Here is a 21,033-nt window from a genome sequence, read left to right as displayed (position 1 = left end):
AAAAAAAGACACAATGTACCTTAAAATAATGGAAAGTGAGCGTTCAAATAATTGTTGTTGTGTAATTAAAATGCTACAGAAATCTTCAAATAATTTTCATCAATATAGATTTTTAGAGCTCTTTAATTCAATGTTATATCCACCAGATATACATTATTTCCAGTCAGATTTGCCCAATTTCAACAGTAAGCTTTTCTCTTGGGATGCTCAGAAGACTACCAGGTCTACCTCCAGTTACCAGTAGCCAAAGAACTCTACTCATGTCCAAGTGATACAGTTTGGATCTGCGTCCCCGTCCTAATCTCATGTTTAATTGTAATCTCCAATGTTGAAGGTGGCGCCTAGTGAAAGGTGATGAGATCATGAGGGTGAACTTTCCCCTTTGGTGCTGTTCTGGTAATGGAGTTCTCAAGGTCTTAGTTGTTTAAGTGGGTGGCACCTCCCTACTCTCTCTTGGACCTGCTCCTGCCCTAGAAGACGTGTCTGCCTTCCCTTTTCCTTCCACCATGATTTTAAGTTTCCTGAGGTCTCCCATAAGCAAAAGCCACTATGGTTCCTGCACAATCTGTAGAACAATGAGCCAATTAAACAACTTTTCTTTATAAATTACCCAGTCTCAGGTATTTCTTTATAGCAGTGCAAGAATAGATTAATACACCAAGCCACTCTTAGACTATGCTTTACCTATTTTGCGGTAGACAGAGACTAACTACATCATGAGAATTTTCCATACTTTTCTCTAAACATGTAGGATACAAATGGTTCAGTATATATGCTTTAATAAAAATGTCAGTGAACTTTCAAGAACCTATTAAAAAAACACATTTGTGTGGATTTATTTAGACAATAGCTATCAAATTTAAAGTTTTAATTCAGAATTCTGTAGGTTTAGTTTTATTTCAATGAGTTATCAGAAAAAACACTGAACTCTAAGAACACCATATACTATACTATACTATACTATTTCATAATGTAATAAAATTAGAAGTCAGTTTTGAAAAAGTGAAGATGATATTCTTCACTTTTTAATTCTATATTTAAACTGAATGCATAAATTCAGGTTCTAGAATTCTTTCAATAAGCAAATGAATTTTTTACTGTCTTATACAACTTAGAAATATAGATAAGAGTAAAAAATATGAATCAGTACTGAATATGTCTTAAGTGTACAGTTTTCAGAATAACATATTTATTATCTGAAGGATGGAAAGTGATTTTATAATTTTCTATAGGACAATAATTGTTCGGTATTATTTCTTCAGTTCTTTTCTCAGATCACTTTTATTCTATATTCATTAAATGATTAATATAACAGAAGTACTTCTGAATAAATTACACACAGGTAAAACTAGCACTAATAAGTAATTAAAATTATATGTTGTCATATAAAATATATGTACTACAAAATTATTGTTGTAATGTTCATTGACCCAATCCTACTGCAGATAAAATATTACGATTTTTTCTTTCCCATAGGTTTTTGAGGAACAGGTGGTACTTGATTACATAAGTTCTTTTTTGGTGATTTGTGAGATTTTTGTGCACGTATCACCTGAGCAGTATATATAGAACCTAATTTGTAGCCTTTTATCTTTCACCCACTTCTGACTGTTTCCCTGAGTCCCCAAATTTCATTATATCATTCTTACTCCTTTGCATCCTCATAGCTTAGCTCCCACTTATGAGTGAGAACATGGAATGTTTGGTTTTCCATTCCTGATTTACTTTCACTTCATTTAGAATAGTCTCCAATCCCATCCAGCTTGCCATGAATGCCATTAATTTATTCCTTTTTATGGCTGAGCAGTATTCTAACTACTCATACAATGCATATGCATGTATGCATGTTGGAATACTACTCAGTCATAAAAAGGAACACACACATACACACACATAAACACACCACAGCCTCTTTATCCACTCATTGACTGATGGGCATTTGGGTTGGTTCCATATTTTTGCAATTGTAAATTGTGCTGCTATAAGCATGAATGTGCAAGTATCTTTTTTTTGTATAATGACTTCTTTTCCTCTAGGTAGATACCCAGCAGTGGGATTGCTGGATCAAATGATAGTTCTACTTTTAATTCTTTAAGGAATTTCCACACAGTTTTCCATAATGGTTGTACTACTTTACATTCCCACAAGCAGTGTAGAAGTATTTCCTTTTCACCACATTCCCACCAATGCTTACATTTTGATTTTTTGATTATGGCCATTCTTGAGGTAGTAAGGTGGTATTGCATTATGGTTTTTATTTGTATTTCCCTGATGATTAGTGGTGTTGAACATTTTTTCATGTTTGTTGGCCATTTATATATCTTCTTTTGAGAATTGTCTATTCATGTCCTTAGTCCTCTTTTTGATGGGATTTTTTTTTCTAGCTACTTTGAGTTCCTTGTAGATTCTGGATAATAATCCTTTGTTGGATGTATAGGTTGTGAAGATTTTCACTCACTCTATGATTTGTCTGTTTACTTTGCTGAGTGTTCTTTTTGCCATTCAAAATCTCTTTGGTTTAAGTCCCAGCTATTTATCTTTGTTTTTATTGCATTTGCTTTTGGATTCTTAGTCATGAAATCCTTGCTTAAGTTAATGTCTGGAAGGGTTTTTCCTATGTTATCTTCTAGAATTTTTATAGTTTTAGGTATTAGATTTAAGTCCTTTATCATCGTTGGTTGATTTTTGTATTAGATGAGAGAAGAGTTTCCAGTTTCGTTCTCCTACATGTGGTTTGCCAATTATCCCCACACCATTTGTTGAATAGGGTAACCTTTCCCCGCTTCATGTTTTTGTTTGCTTTGTTGAACACAAATAGACAATCTAAGGTCACACCACAAGGAACTAGAGAAAAAAGAAAAGCCAAACCCAAACCCAGTAGAAGAAAGAAAATAACAAACATAAGAGCAAACGTAAATGAAATGGAAACAAACAAAAATACAAAAGATACATGAAATACAAAGTTGGTTCTTTGAAAGATAAATAAAATTAGCAACCAAAAAACGAATAGTGAAGATCCAATGAAAATAGGAGATATTACAACCAACACCACTGAAATACAAAAGATCATTTAAGGCTACTATGAACATCTTTATGTGCATAGAATATAAAACCTAGAGGAGATAGATAAATTCCTGAAAATATACAGGAATGTATATTCTTGTAAAATATAAAATATATTTATATTCCTGTAAAACTACCTTAAATCAGGAAGAATTAGACACTCTAAATAGAGTGATAACAAGCAGTGAGCTTGAAACTATAATAAAAAATTACCCACAAAAAGACTCCAGGACCAGATGGATTCACAGCTGAATTCTGCCAGACATTCAAAGAAGGAATTGGTATCAATCCCACTGACACTATTCCAAAAACTAGAGAAAGAGCAAGCTGGGCACAGTGGCTCACACCTGTAATCCTAGTACTTTGGGAAGCCAAGGCAGGTGGATTACTTGAGGTCAAAAGTTTGAGGCCGGCACAGTGGCTCACACCTGTAATCCCAGCACTTTGCAAGAACATGACAGGCAGATCACAAGTTCAGGAGATCAAGACCATCCCAGCCAACATGGTGAAACCTGTCCTCACTAAAAGTACAAAAAATTAGCTGGGTGCAGTGTTGCACACCTGTAATCTCAGCTACTGGAGAGGCTGAGGCAGAAGAAACACTTGAACATGGGAGGTGGACACTGCAGTGAGCAGAGATTGTACCACTTCACTCCAGCCTGGTGACAGAGCAAAACTCCATCTCAAAAATAAATAAATAAATAAATAAATAAATAAACAGTTTGAGACCAGCCTGGCCAAGATAGTAAAACCCTGTCTCCACCAAAAACACAAAAATTAGTTGGGCGTGGTGGTGGGTGCTTATAATCCCAGCTATTTCGGAGGTTAGGGCAAAAGAATTGTGTCAACCTGAAAGGCGGAGATATCAGTGAGCAGAGATTGATTTCAGTGAGCAGAGATTGTGCCACTGCACTCCAGCCTGGGTGACTGGGTGGCAGAGTGATACTCCCTCTCAAAAATAAATAAAAAATAAATAAGTAAAGAAAAAGAGAGAGAGATAGAAATAGAGAATCCTCCATAAATAATTCTATGAAGCCAGTATCATCCTAATACCAAACAAGGAAAGGACATAACAAGAAAACAAAAACAAAACAAAACAAAACAAAACAAAAAACAAAAAACTACAGACCAATATCCCTGATGAACACTTATGTTAAAATCCCTAACAAAATACTAGCTACCCAAATCCAACAGCATATAAAAAATATAATTCATCATGATCAGGTGAGTTTCATGCCAGGAATGCAATGGCTTAATACATGCAAGCCAATAAATGTGATACACCAAACAGAGACCTCGGAGGCAATGCCACACATCTACAACCATGATCTTTGACAAACCTGACAAAAACAAGCAATAGGGAAAGGATTCCCTGTTTAATAAACAGTATCGGGAAAACTGGCTAGCAGTTTGCAGAAAACAGAAACTGGACCCCTTCCTGACACTTTATGGTAAAATTAATTCCAGATGGATTAAAGACTTAAACATAAGACCTAATACCATCAAAACCCAAGAAAAAAACCTAGGCAAAACCATTCAGGACATAGGCATAGGCAAGAACTTCATGACTAAAACACCAAAAGCATTGGCAAAAAAAGGCAAAATAGACAAATGGGACCTAAATAGACTCCAGAGCTTCTGTACAGCAAAAGAAACAATCATTAGAGTGAATCGGCAACCAACAAAATGGGGAAAAATTCTTGTAATCTACCCATCTGACAAAGGGCTAATATCCAGAATCTACAAAGAACTAAAACAGATTTACAAGAAAAATAGAAACAAACCCATTCAAAACTGAGTGAAGGACATGAACAGACACTTTTCAAAAGAAGACATTTATGAAGCCAACAAACATAAAAAAATGCTGATCATCACTGGTCATTAGATAAATGCAAATTAAAACCACATTGAGATCCCATTACTGGGTATATATCCAAAGGATTATAAATTCTTCTATTATAAAGACATATGCACATGTATGTTCATTAAGGCATTGTTTACAATAGCAAAGACCTGGAACCAACCCAAATGTCCATCGATGATAGACTAGACAAGGAAAATATGGCACATATATACCATGGAATACTATGCAGCCACAAAAAACGATGAGTTTTTGTCCTTTGTGAGGACATGGATGAATCTGGAAACCATCATTCTCAGCAAACTGACACAAGAACAGAAAATAAAACACTGCATGTTCTCACTCACAGACGGGCATTGAATAATGAGAACACATAGACACAGGGAGGGGAGTATCACACACTGGGGTCTGTTGGGGGGAACAGATGAGGGACAACACAGGGTAGGGAGATTGGGGAGGGAATAACATGGGCAGAAATGCCAGGTATAGGTGACAGGGGACGGAGGCAGTAAACCACATTATCATGTATGTACCTTGCAACAATCCTGCATGATCTGCACATGTACCCCAGAACCTAAAGTGCAATAACATTTTATATATATATATATACGATTTTGTGATTTTATATATACATATATAATGTCACAAAATCATCCCAGTATAGGCAGAAAACACATTTGACAAAATCAGCATCCCTTTACGTTTTAAACCCTCAGCAAATTTGGCATACAAGGGACATACCTCAATATAACAAAAGCCATCTATGACAAACCCACAGTCAACATAACAGTGAATGGGGAAAAGTTGAAAGCATTCCCTTTGAGAACTGGAATGCCCACTCTCACCACTCCTCTTCAACATAGTACTGCAAGTCCTAGCTAGAGCAATCAGACAAGAGAAAGAAATAAAGGTCATCCAAATTGGTAAAGAGAAAGTCAAACCGTTGCTGATTGCTGATGATATGATTATATACTTAGAAAACCCTAAAGGCTCCTCCAAAAAGCTCCTAGAATGAATTCAGCCAAGTTTCAGGATATAAAAATCACGTACACAAATCAGTAGTTCTGCTATACACCAACAGTGACTAAGCTGAGAATCAAATCAAGAACACAGTATCTTTTACCATAGCTGCAAAAACTAAAATAAAATACTTAGAGATATACCTAACGAAGGAGATGAAAGGCGTCTACAAGAAAAACTACAAAACACTACTGAAAGAAATCATAGATGACACAAACATGGAAGAACATCCCATGCTCCTGGACGGGTAGAATCAATGGTTGTGAAAATGACCATATTGCCAAAAGCAATCTACAGATTCAATGTTGAGAATTTTTTCATATAAATTATTTGGCTTTTCCTCTTTTTGTTTTAATTTCAAAATTACTAATAACTTCAAATTACATTAATGCATTGTTAAATATTATCTTTCCATTTTTTATCATTGAGGCATATTATGCTTCATAGAACAAAAATAGTTGAAGAAGTTATTACAATATCATAATTTTAAGTGAATTGAATATGCTGATAACAGTAGATGATTCATAGCAAGTTCTCTCATAATATGAATAACCCTATTTATCATTATTATTTAAGTTAACATTTACTAGTTCCTTAAAACTGACCATAAAGCCTTATTCCTTAATTAAGCTCTGATTTGGTGTAGATGTGAAACCCATTATGTCATTTAATATAAGTGTTAATAGCAGATGATAACTTTCCAAGGAATTGACTTTAACTGAAGAATTTGGTAGAAATTTCATACTTTTGACAGTGGTTTTGATAATACAGAAAAGAATAGGATGAATAGAATTTGGTTAAAATGTACAAAATACACTTCCATAGAAGGGATCAGTTCCAGTATTTCAACAGTACAGTAGGGAAATTACAGTTAACAATAATTTATTGTTTATTTCAAAAGAGCTAGGAGTGAAGACTTATAATGTTCCTAAGACAAAGAGAAGATAAATGTTTGAGGTTATGATATCTTAATTGCCCTGATTTGATTATTCTACATTGCATACAGATATCAAAATATCACATCTACCCCGAAATATATACAACAAATACATATTTTGGGGTAAAAAAATATATATATATGTGCATTATATATGTGTGTATATATATATATTTAGATATATATATACACACATGCCTAATATATATGTGTGTATATGTAGATATATATCTATATATATATGTAGATATATATATATATATGTAGATATATATCTATATATCTACATATACACACATGCATATATATATACAAATTTTTAGAAAGCAGAATTTAAAAAACAAAGAAGATTAAAGGAACTCTGGGGATGATCACATTTACTGGGAAGAATAAGGAGTAGCAGAGAAGGGGAGGAGTAAGAATGTAAAAGGAGCCTAGGAGAAAGCTGGAGCCTGAAGGTTCCTCACTAGCCAGTAGGAAACCTTCCCTTTGTAGAGCTGATCACTGAAAATGTCCAAGTTAAGTGTTCTGACTCTTCAGATCACCAAATTCCCGTAATCTCATATTAAAGCAAAATTATTTTCTATAATGTTCCATTTCTACAAATTACATTTCAATATGAAGGTGAAATTAGTGTGCATTAGAAATAAAACTCAATCTCTGAAATAAAGCACACACAACTACAAAGAAAATTGTCTTTCAGCAATAAGATTGAAATATTTTGGTGAAGCAACAGCGATTCAGTAAATATATCAAATGCCTCTCACAATTTTGAAAAGCAAATGAGATTTTAAAAAAGGCTAAAAGTTATCAAAAATTATTGAATTAAAGCTATGCTTATCAAGAAATTCAATATTTATTTAATAAAGCTTAATTTAACATTATTACTTTATATACTGTCTTCATCACAAATTACATTAGCACATTTGTGCTGCAATAAGACATGGTTAGACTTTTAAAAGTTCTTTTTTTTGTTGTTAAATCTGAGTGTTTTTCAAGATCACAAATCTTTCGGTGCTGTTACACTGCAATAGTAGTACTAGCAGAAGGACAGAAACACATAATTCTAAGTGATTATGCAAACTATCCTACATTTGAAACATTACAACTTTAGCCTTGTTTCATGATGATCCATTTTTAAGTATTAACTATATTCTGAAATACCTTGCTTTCTTTGGCATTATGAAACTTCTATAAATAAAAGCTTTTTTTTTTTTTTTAACTGTCTATTGTTCTCATGGAATCTACCAAACAATACTGCAATTGCAGGGATACTTATTTTCTCAAAAAAGTTAAGTGGATTTCAGAGAGTTAATCACAATTTCCTGAGAGACAATATCATAGTACCAAGATGTTTCTCTGGTTTCATACTCTTTCTCTACCTCCCTTGTGATATTAATTCAATGCCATCAACATCTGTTTGTCACAATTCTCTTGATTCTCAACGTCGTGTACTCTACTCTTGGTTACTTACAGTAACTAGGACCCTCTTTATCTTACTTTTGCCATTCTGTTTCATATCGCATTTTTTGTTTAAAAAGCATTCATTAGAATCAAATGACTTCTAAAAATCTAATATTTTTTAGCTAATACCAAGGAGTTTTCAGCCTTCTTGGATCAAAATGAGTATTCGCATTGCTTATATTACTTTAAATGCATTTACTTGGATTAGATCCTCATGCAATTCAGGAAAGACCTGGTTTAAATTTGCACTTTGAAATTTCTCTACAAAGGAATACACTTTAAAATACAGTATTTAATCTAATAATGTAAATAACATTTCTGGCAAGATGTTATAAGGTTCAATGAAAGATGCCTGGTCACACAGAATTAGATATAAATTTTTGGACATTTTTCTCCCAAGGTACAGAAACTCTGGTTTTCAGACAGGGTTAGTTTGTTTGGTAAATTTAAAAATACAGCATATAGACACCAGAAGAGAATGAATTAATTTGGAATCACCTAAACATGGTTCATCACTAATAATGTAGCCCTAGAGAATTTTGGTGACTTCTACCGACCTGGATGGAACAGAAGACAAAATAATTAGGGTAGCAGAGACCATGTGGTACTAGTACCTTGCCTCATGTAAGGGGACAATAGTTCAAAATACTAAGGCCCAGGAAATATACTAATAATTCCAAACTAGCCGAAATCATTATTTCAGCGTTTTTATTCAGAGTTGGGAATAGTAGTTGAGATTCTGGGCAGAAGATGGTTTTCATTTAATAAAACATTTATGAGTGAAAACTATTGTAAGGTAGAGATCAAGATTGATGCATTATGAATCTCATATGTTTGGGAAAAACACAATGTGCACATAGAAAAATAAATAGCATATCAAATAGTAATATATTCTGAAGATGATAAATACAGTAATATAGTAAATACTTTATATAAGCCATATAATGTTAATTAGTGATAGATACTATAAATATAATGAGCATGGTAATATAATCAGGGACTACTTTTAAAACGATAGAAGGAGAACGTCTTTCAGAGCAAGTGACACGTAAGATGAGACTAAAGTAAAGAAGACAGTAAAAAAAGGTCTGCATTTGATGGCCTAATTGGAGTGAGATAAATAGAAAATTTTAAAAAAAGGAAAAAGTGGAGACAGCACGTTTAGACAATTTTTGAGAGATAAAGAAAGTCAACTAAACAGAATTATAGATGAGTGTCTGGGGGCCTTGTATAGCAGTATTAAACCCAGGATCAATATCAATGTATACAAAAGATAAGAAATGGACAATGGAAAAGAAACGAGGAAAATTAATGTGGGATCAGTAATTGAAGTGACAAAGCTGGAATCAAGAGAGGTCATGTGTTCTTAGTGGTGTGGTAGCAGAGGAAATAGAGACAATGTCAGCAGATCACCCAGTCAGCTGTGCTGCCCAAAGGAGGAGTAATACAGACAGGTAATAATTATAATAATCCAATGAGAATATTTCTTGATCTTATTCACTAGTATGCTGAGATGGAGGACTCACATTAGCTTATGAAAAACTGAAGATAGCTGCGCTGTGATTAAAGTTTGCAGGAGCCTGGCTCCGGGACGAGCAGTGCCCAGAGTAGCCTCCTCCACAGTATGCTTCTGCAGAGGCTCATTACACCAAGCCTGCTCTGGGTGAGTTTCAGTGTCTGAGACCTAGAATACCTGCAAGTAAAAGTACACACTTCATCTTTTCTACCCCAGTCGTCTTTCCATTCCTTCAGTGAGGTTTTATTTTTTATTTTCCAAAAGTGGAAGTGGAAGGAGGGCATAAGAGAATATTAAGAGATGTGGCTTCTTTCTGGATAGACAGCAAAGGCTAAAATAAATAACTCCTGTTAATAGGTGTAGGTGAACAGGAAGAAAAAAGAGGTTAAGGAAATATACAATGTCTAAGATAATTCCTTTAAGTTGTTGTTGGGTATATTAAGGGTCTGAATAAAAGCTATCAATGGAATGCCTTGTTTTATTTTCTGCAAGGGAGAAATATTGTTTGAAAGGATGAATAAATGATCCCACCTAAGTGTGTGCCACAGATTAGCTGCTTTATAACCCTGTGAGGGTAGGGATTTAAACAATTTAAAACTAGCAATAAGAACTAAGTCTGGAGGTGAGATCTGGTACATAGCATTTAAAAACCTGAGTTTCATCAAAAAGAGGAAAAGGACTCTCAAGCTTTGTACAAAAGCTTGAGGAAATAAGAAAGTTAATTTAAGTCCAGCTATTAAGAACCTATTATCTCCAGTCCAAATTTTATCACTAATCAAAAGATAAAGTTGGAAACAGAGCACAATCGTGTATTGAAAAATATAATTGATATTTTTTTAAATACTACATTTAACAATTTTATAATATTACTCACATAAACACTGAATATAATGCAGAGAGACAAATACAAATGCTGGAGGTAAACAACAAATTATTTGCCCTTCTCACTCACTAATTTGATTCCTTAAAATTAAAATATAAATTGAGCTTAGACCTGTGTTCCCTGTTATGGGAAACACGAATAAAAAAGAGAAACGTGAGTCCTGGATAACAAGCCAGATAATTTGGGAAATTGATTTTAATTTCTGATGATGTAGCTAGCATTTGGCATGCTGAAATAGCAACATGCAACATCCTTGTGACCATAAAAATTTTATCTGGATTCCAAAACCTCTTCAGTTCCTCACTGGGAGTGTTGATATCCTAGTAGAAGTGGTAAATCATGTTGGTGTCACTGTTTTCTAAGTGTTGATCATGTTAGATTTAACACTGCAGTATCAGTCATCTGTTGTTTATTCAGGCAAGGAATGAAACACAATAGTTTAAAATCCAGTCCTAGAATGATATGCTGAGTTCAGATCCCAGCCTGGCCATTGTATTACATGCATCCTAGGGAAAGTCACTCAGCCTCTGTCTGCCCCAGTTTCCTCAAATCTCAAATGAATATTACACTGACTTATATGAAGCCAATCTGGGAGTAGAAAAGGAGGATGTTAAAGTGCCCTTTTAATTTTAACTAGTAAAAGTACTCATTTTTAAAATGTATCTTCTACCCCTTAGCTAGTGATCCCCTACTTAAGTGCTGCATAAGTATTTTATTGAAATTAATTTTTAAATACATGGTTGAAGTACAATTTTCACAACATAATGCTTGAAGGGTCCAAATTTTATGGTGTGAACTTTTCATACCAGAAAGGCATTTTGTTTTCTGCTCCAACAAAATGAGTCTCTAAACAGCTACTAATGTTGAGAGAGATTGAAACAATACAGTAAAGTCCACTTACCATGGCAATTTAAACTTCTCCTTATCTATGATACTTAATTCTCAAAGGCACATTTCAACATAATGATAGTCAAAATTTGCTGTTTAAGAAAAACGGCCATTTGGAGTGGAGTTTTTCTTCGGCTTGCTTTATGGAAAATGCTGTAGTCGGGTTTTGCAGTATGGAAAAGAAGCAACCCAGCAACTGAATTTCAAGAATGATGAAAGATATCTGAGTCAAATGGGCTGCCTCTTGAGAGAGGAGATAGGTGATTCTAGCCAAGCTTGACAGAGAAGAGAAATCTGAATAGGCACTAAAAGGGAAACACATTCCCAGACAAAAACAACTTGTATCAAAATGTGGGCATGTAAAACGATCTTTTTTCAGTCATTCATAGCTTTGTTTACATACCTCATGCATCCTAAAATCAAGCAGTTTTACCAGGGAAATAGTTACCCAGAATTTCATTGGATGAAAATTCAATCACTTTTTTAGACATTTATTTAGGCACAGGTTTAAATTTGGGCTTTTAGCTTTGAAGTCACTTCGTTCTCAGATCTTTTCTGCTGAATAAGAGTAGAAACACTTAACTACTAATGCAATTTTGAAGGCAATTAAGAAGTTCTTTTGCCTGCTCAAAGGTTATCAACACGAAGAGATAAAATAACAAAGACAGTCCACGGGCACCATTTACACTAAGATTGCAAGCAGGAGACACCTGTTGGCAAATCATTTTGCATATTCACAGCAGGGGAAGAAGGAAAAATCTTTAAGGAAAAACAAATTTGCCAGAAACACAGCAGAAGAGCTTAACTGGGCAAGCAGAAAGCCCACACTACTTAAAACAGTAAGGATTAACAAGAAAATATACAACAGTAAGAAAATATATCAAGAAAGAGGAAGGGATACTGGTTTGTATTCTAACACCAAGCAGGAAAACGTAATGAGAAAAGAGGTAATAGAGGATGGCTTCCCTAATCCTGATAATAAAATAAAAGATGCCACTGATTATGATTAATCTTGCAAACAAATTTCAAAATACTTTATTAAAACTCATTTTTCCACTCTGACAAATTTCTTTATATTTTACCAGATTAATGTAAATTATTTATAGTGTAGTCAAATTTGTTTTGATATAAAATTTTCAAATGGGTAATAAACGTATGGGAAATGTGTTCTGCTTTGGGTGTCTCACTTGAGATGAATAAAGGACAGATTCATAATGAATATATTTAATTTAAAATGTACTGTCTTAAACGAATGAAACAGAGATCTTGTAGAGACCAACAAAATCTAACCAAAATAAGGTTTTAACACTAGTAGTATTATGTGCTATCTAGATAAAGTAGAAGCAGTTGAACTAGTAATTTGATTTCAATTCTCTTGAATTATTTAGAATTTAAAAGAGAAAAAAAAAATAAGCTGGGATATTGAGATAACAAGGTAGAGGCAAGGGAAAATGGGAAGAAGTACAACATTCAAATACACAAAGGAAGAAGTAAAAATTAGTCGAATGGCCATCATAAGATGGGGCCAGTGTGGGCAGATCTCTCCATCCCTGCTGTGTCGATTCCTGCCTGAAGCCGGACACTGATTCTCTGCTCTCCACTGGTGGATGTCAGTAGAAACCATACAAGAGAACATAGTCCCAAGAAAGGTGAAAGCTTTACCCATCACTACTTGTACCAACCTTGGTGAGGTACACCTGTATCATGAATACAATCTACCTTTCCACCAAAGGTGAAAAAGGAAAAGAGAAAACGACCGTCACCTTCTTCTTTTGTTTTACATGCTATGATCCCACCTTTCAGTGTTGGTGTTAAGAGACTAAAGAACATTTGCAGAGACATGGCTGAAACTGGAAACCATCATCCTCAGCATACTAACACAGGAACAGAAAACCAAACACTGTATGATCTTACTCATAAGTGGGAGTTCAACAATGAGAACACTTGGACCCAGGGAGGGGAGCATCACACACCAGGGCTTGTTGAGGGGGACAGGGAGAAAGGGGAGGGAGAGCATTAGGACAAATACCAAATGCATGAGGGGCTTAAAATCTAGAAGATGGGTTGATAGGTGCTGCAAACCACCATGGCACATGTATACCTATGTTACAAACCTGCATGTTCAGCACATGTATCCCAGGACTTAAAGTAAAATTTTAAAAAGAATAAAGAATCAATCATTTTAAATAAATAAATACACTATCAGAAAAAAAAAAGAAACTAAAAAAGATACCTAGTTGTTCTTGACTGAGACTTTTGGAGGATTTATATGTCATACTCTTTTCTACTGTTTTATTATTATTATTATTATTATTACTATTTGGGCTTAGCTCACAATAGGATTATAAACTCCTTTGCTTGCAATTCTTTCATAGTCTTTCTATCAGCAAACACAGTACTAGGCACTCTGTAAATGACAAAAGAGAAGAAAACTCACTTGTGTTGATTGCCTGCTTCCTGTCAGGGATTTTCCTAGAGATTTTATTATTTAAATTCGCTGAAATTAAATTGATTTTCATTATAAGTTAGAAAAGGGAACACTTTCGGAATCACTATAGTGCCATTTACTCCATTATTGCCTCCATGGGCTTCACTAAATAATTCAATATGTATTTGTTGACTTTATGGATGGATGAATGAGTGCAGAAAGAATATAATTCAAGCAATTGGAAACATATTCAGGGATATGGTGGGAGTGAGAGAAATTGTATTTGAGTCAAAATATTACACAATTATAGACTTTTCGTTTTCAAATTGGAAAAGCCGTACCTGTTTCATATCATGTATTGGGCCAGATGATATGACGGGACTGGTAAAGGAAGCTTTTTGAGACAATAATTTTTGAAAATATCTTTCATTCTAACTTTAAATGTAAGCCCCATGTCTGAATCAATAGTATTCTTAACTAGGAGCATTCTGAATCACATTAAATATAACATAAAAAAATTGAGTTAATCATTATGGTTTTACTGATTCTATTGATAGCACACAGTATTTTAATTCATTGCAGCTGAAAACCAAATAATTTTACTGATACTTAGATCTTATATTCCTCTTTAGAGGTAAGTAGCTCCATCGTTCTCTATTTCTCATAGTTTTCACATAGATCTGTTTGTATGGCTCCTTGCTGTCAGCATTCTGTTTCAGGATTTATTTATAACAAAATAATTTTACAGTTTTCCAACATCTGCTTCATTTCCTGTTTCTATTCCTTGGCTTCAAGAAACATATTTTCAAAACACAAATATCATGTTTATTATATATTAAATAAAAATTAGCTGAGAATTTTTACTCATGAAGCACTTTCCTAGAAGCTATGGATAGAATAGTGATATCAGCAAACAAAAATCCCTGTCATCTTGGGGTTTACATTCTTTTGATGGACACAGATAGTGAACAAAACATAAATGTAACATATGTTAAGTGAGATGGTAAGAGGAGCTCAAGAATGTCAAGGAAGAAGGAAAATAAAAACGCATGTTGCAATTTAGATAGGGTAGCCAGTCAAAGCCTCTTTAAAAACAAAAGTTTTGAGTGAAGTCCAGGAGGATGTGAAGGAGGGAGATTTGCAGCCATTGAGCATAAGAGCATTTCAGGTGGGGAGGGGAAAATACTAGTTCAGGGTGGAGTAGGGAAGCAGGTGCACCTGGAGCAGAGAGGTCAAACGCCAAAGTGAGGACAAAGACGTGAAAAGGACCAGAATTCCATGGGGCATTGGAGTGTGTGTGTGTGTGTAAACAAACCATCATTTGTTTTCAGCCAGACCTTCCATGACAACTTCATACAAAATAACACAGTAAACCTCCATTCCTCATTATCTTCTTCTCCTTCATTTGTTTCTTGTTTGAAAGTATTTATCTCTGCCTAGCATCAGATGAAATATTCATCTGTTGATTTTCTGTCAGGTCCATTAACATATAAGCCATATGAAGACGGGGGCTTTGGGTTGTTTCTTCATGTAACTCCTTCAAGCAGAACAGGTAGGTGCTCAATAAAATTTATTGAATAAACAAATTATTTTGTAGCTACTATTTGTGCCATCATGTGGTTAAGCATTCAGCAGGTATTCAGCAAATCTGACTGAATGAAATTTCTCATTTCTCCTTAACTTTTGAGGTATGTCTTCTTCAACAAGAATATAAGGTGTGATGGTCAGAGGATGGTGTTAATAAAACCTTAAATTTCAATACTCTTCTTAACGTGCTATTTATGTCACGCTAAGCATATTTGTTCTTACTGGGTTGTTTCTTTATATAAGGGCAGATTCACCTACCTTAAAAACTATGTAAATATTAAATGTGGAAATGTGTAACAGCTTATCTAAGACATAAATATTAGTTCATAGAGCTTTTCCTTCTTCACTTCATGTCAGTGAATATATTTTCTAAGGAAAATTATGTAATATTTAGAATTTCTGAAATAGTTTTGTTATCACTGACTTTTAATAATTTTAATCAGAGAATAAAGTGCTGAAAAATGCATACCTCCAGATTTTGGAAATATGACAAAATATTCAATGTAACTTGAATAACTGAAGAGACTATTTCATATAACTCACTTTCAACCCCTAACTGCCTCTTATTTCCACACACTTTTAAAGAGTTTTGTTTTATTTTAATTCAGTACTGTGCAATTGAAAACAACTTTAAATCAGTTAACATATTTGAAATGGCTAGAATTGATACAAAATAATTTAACATTGATATACGTAAAAATAAGATAATTTTACAAATATTGAAGGAAAGAAAATGACTAACAATTTTCTCATTGAGATTGATCATTACCTTAACAGGTTTATTAGTCTGTTTTCCCACTGCTATGAAGAACACCCGAGACTGAGTTTATAAAGGAAAGAGATTTGACTCCCAGTTCCACTTGGCTGAGGAGGCTTCTGGATACTTACAGTCATGGCAGAGGGTGAAGGAGAAGCAAGTATCTTCTTCAAAAGGTGGCAGGAAAGAGAGAGGGAGGAGGAGAAAACGCCACTTAAAAAACATCAGATCTCGTGAGAACACACTTACTATAACGAGAATAGCATGGGGCAAAAACGCACCTAGGAGCCAATCGCCTCCCACCAGGTCCCTCCCTCAGCACAGGGGGATTACATTACCTAGAAGTGATTTGGGTGGGGGCACACAGACAATCCATATCAAGTATAATGTTGTTATAATCAAACCCAGTAATCACTGTTTTTAGGAACACCTGCCCACGGAGGCAGGCAATTTTCTGAGTACACAGATCTGGCTGTGGTATACCCACTTATCTGATTATTCGTATTGATACTCTGTGTGGTGACCAAAGCACATGCTCCAAACATTTTTCCAAAGCATCATTTTAGATATTCTCAATGTATAAGAATTTTTCTAACTGCATTTTACAAAATTACTTATTTGTAACTGTGTGTTTTCTCCAGAGGCTTAGAGATCTATATTCCAAGCCATAATAATTAATTCTGTCTTCTACTTAATGATCTGAAGAGGCCTAGACAATATTATAAATTGGTGACCTTTGTATATTACATTTAACTGGTTTAAAATTACCTAACTTACAATCAAGAAACGGCACAAATATTGAAGGAGTTTGACAAGACGTATATAAAACAAGATTGTTTAAAATTATGTCAACTGCTGGTTTTGAGAATAAAATACCAGCAGCCAATGCAGTCCTCGATACTTACTTGCTTGCCTATTTATTTATATTATTTACTCATTGTACGCATCACTTTATAAAAGATAGGTTACAATGAACAGATAAAGAAATAAATAATTATCTTATTGTTTAAAATACTTAAAAAATTAATTTAAAAAAGTGAAAATTCCGCTTATTGAAATTCATTTGAAACATTACATGATTTTTTTTTATCCCAGATACATGAATTTAAAGATGAATATAGAAGCACTTGTTCACTAAATTGTTTTCATAATACAACATTAAGATGAAATTGCATTAATACATGTTCTGGTAATATCTACAGCATTTTGCATCTTAACAGTATTTTACTCCTCTTAACCAGATATGTTAATGCCAAGCTTATGTTTTTCATATTCCTACACTAGAAGGCTAAGCATTCCTATTTAATCTGAAAATAAAGCAAAATGAATTAATTTACTCATACCCATCCCAATAATTTTCTGTAACAAAATGAAAATGAATCATTTTTAGAACTTAATACTCAATAATCCTTCACTCAAGGAAAGAAAGAGAATTGACAACAATAATGATATCAGTGGCAAATAATCACACGAGATTACCATGTGCCAAACACTAATGCCCACAGATGTTAACTCATTAGATCCTCACCCAACCCAGAGAGGGAGGTTTTTTATTATTATCCTTTTTTATAAGGTAAGGAAAATAAAAGCTTGAGAAGTTAAGGAATTTTTCCAAGAACTCACAGGGGCAGGAAAGATAGGAGGAGACTTTTGATTCCTGAACTCACTTTCAAAGCCATACCCTACTCAGCCCATGGGCAAAGCACCACGCCTGCCCTGTACACAGATCATTTCCTTCATACATTTGAACCACTTGATAAAAGTGACTATCACCAACTCTCATTTAGTAATGAACAATCTGAAGCTCCAAAAATCTAGCATACTCAAAGTCCCACAAATGAATTAAAAAAAACAGATTTTTGAATTTAGGTCTGTAGATTGATATGGGATTTACTGCTGATGTTTTTGTTTCCCTAACCCTCTCACTCTGTTTCTCCAATGAATATTGACCAAATACGTACACATGCAAAGCATTTTACGCATTACAATATATCATACACTGTCTCTAATTTTCATTTGTTACAGATATTATATCCATAAAGAAATATGCAAATGAACGTAATTTGTGTTTCTCCATATGTGAGATTTGTACTACTGGTGGCAGGGGTTATTGTATGTGGCAAGTGTAATCATTCCAGATAGTAAATAAGCATGACATGAAACAACTTTGATTCCCTTTTAAATTTGCTTCCAAGCTTTCTTAGTATATCATGTAGCAATTCTTTTTTATGCTCATAAACACATTACCAATTTCTTCCACCCTCCTCCACACATATACAAAAAAGAGCTATTAGAGAATTTTTTCAGCCAAACAGTATCTTTCTAGTTGGACTGTAATAACTTTGTCTTATTTTCATTGCATTTATCTCTCTTTTCTTATGGCAGGATAGACTGGTTCCCAATTTACTGCATCAGTGTAAAAAAATATTTTAAAATGCATTTACTTAAATAGAGTTAGTAAGTTAACTTAAAGAAAAATATTCAATGAATAGCATAAGTAGAATATGAATATGGGGAATATTAGGAAACTTACAGGAATTTATTACCTGTAATGTTTGAGAAACACCATAAATAAGAAATGGAAGAGTTTTCTGATTAGACCATGAAAAAATAAAATGGCCTAACTTGAGAAGGTAAGTTCTTTTAAACCATACAATAGAGTTAGGAACTAGATGCCCTTAAGGAAATGTGCACATAGGATACATGCATACACTACAGGGATGTCTCGGAAGATGCTTAGTCACTGAAACTCCAGGGAGCTATGGGTCCCACAGCAGCAGTCCAACCACTGTTGCTAATCTCCACATAAGTAATAAATACTCTAGGAATTTGATGAAGAAAGTGGTCACTCTCTGGCTTCACAGAAGCATTTGATGCGGGTTTCATATAACCTTTAGGATTGTAATGAATAAAGAATAAGCCAAGATGTCGATGTTGGGGTTCAGAAAATGATACTCCAAAATGAAGGCCTCTGCAGCAGTGTCCGAAGCAAAGGTTCTTGCTGACTTTGTCCTATCCTCCAGTCTGTCACCCTTTGTCCTCCCCTTCGGCAAGCCAAATGAACTTTTCTTCAAAGTGGTTCATAGAAACTACAATCCTTTTCCCTAAAGACAGCCATAAAGCATAAAAGTATCACTCTAACTTTCCCCAGCTTTCTGTGTAAGCTGGCCATAAGTAAATAAAGACCCTCATTCTAGAGGGATCCTGCCATGTACCAGGGAAGAAGAAATGCTACAACAAGAGGTCAAGAAGAATCTGAGCAGACAGGCCTTGCTAGGTTTCCTCATTCTGTCTATTACTATCAGCTCAAACCCGTTATGTACAATCACATTTCTACATGGCTGTTCCTGCTTTGTTGAACCTAAGAATATAATCAGATTATTTACACTGTATCTTTGGAGCTTCAGTCCGAATGCTCCACAGTCGTGTAAAACTATGGTCAAATTAATTTGTTATGCTTTTCTTTTGTTAATTTGATTTTTTGTGATAGCAATGTCAGCCATGATCTTTATCATGGGAAGAAAAAAAATTAACATCTAAAGTAGTATTTCAAGCAAAGAAAAACCAATAAAACAGGAATGCAAAACTTACACATGAATTTGGAGAAAATTGAGCAACACTGAAAAAAATACAAAATTAAAAGTAACTAATTGAAAATGGATACATCAAAAACATAAAAAGAAAATAAATAATTTTATAAAAATAATTTTTTTAAAAAAAGGATGGTTTATGACCATAGTTATAGAAAATAATTTTGTTTTTTCAGAATATAGTTATACCCTTATTAGCCACCAACTTATTTTTCTAACTTTAAATGAGAGAAAACTGATTGTTTGCTTCAAAATGAAAATAAATTTATATTTATTAGTAAAGATTGGAGAATAAACAATTTTGGGAAAAGTAAACTTAGTATTTACCTTACAAGATATCAATACTTGTTAAAGCTGAATTATTCTAGATGCTTATGTAGGTGTAAAGAAGTAAACCATCGGAATAAAGTAGACATTCCAGAAAGAGACTTACATGTATGGCTAATTTGATTTGAATGACTATAGCAAGTGATGGGAAAATATAGTGAAACCAGAATCCTTAAAAACTGCTCTTGTCGATATGAGTTGGTACCACCACTCTGAAGAAAGATTAAGAAAATAGCTGTTAAACTGAAAATATGGATAACTTATATCTCATAATTTCTGTATATACATTATGGAAACCCCAATATTTATAAAGAAGAAAATATATTCCAATATGTTTCTGTAATAGTAAAATATTGGGGACAAAACATGAATGTTCATTAATAGAGAATGTGGTATATTTAAAGAGTGGGAGAAAACAGAGCAGTTAAAATGAATTGAGGGCCAGGTGCAGTGGCTCACGCCTGTAATGCCAACACTTTGGGAGGCTGAGGCAGGTGGATCCCCTGAGGTCAGGAGTTAGAGACCAGCCTGACCAACGTTGTGAAACCCCATCTGTACTAAGTACAAAAAATTGTCCTGGCATGGTGGCACATACCTGTAATCCCACCTACTATAGAGGATGAGGCAGGAGAGTTGCTTGAACCTGAAAGACAGAAGTTACAGTGAGCTGAAATCATGCCACTGAACTCTAGCCTGGGCAATAGAACCAGAC

At 34.2% G+C, this 21,033-nt stretch overlaps 1 protein-coding gene across 1 annotated transcript in view; it reads right to left on the bottom strand.

The window, feature by feature from the left end:
• Nucleotides 1-21,033, bottom strand: part of SGCZ (sarcoglycan zeta) — a 1,190,199-nt gene that overhangs the window by 523,049 nt on the left and 646,117 nt on the right. The window lies entirely within an intron of this gene.

This window comes from Cebus imitator, unplaced genomic scaffold (genome assembly GCF_001604975.1).
Source record: "Cebus imitator isolate Cc_AM_T3 unplaced genomic scaffold, Cebus_imitator-1.0 Scaffold5, whole genome shotgun sequence".
In the NCBI taxonomy this organism is placed as follows: Eukaryota; Metazoa; Chordata; class Mammalia; order Primates; family Cebidae; genus Cebus; species Cebus imitator.
This window is presented reverse-complemented; position numbering and strand designations above follow the sequence as displayed.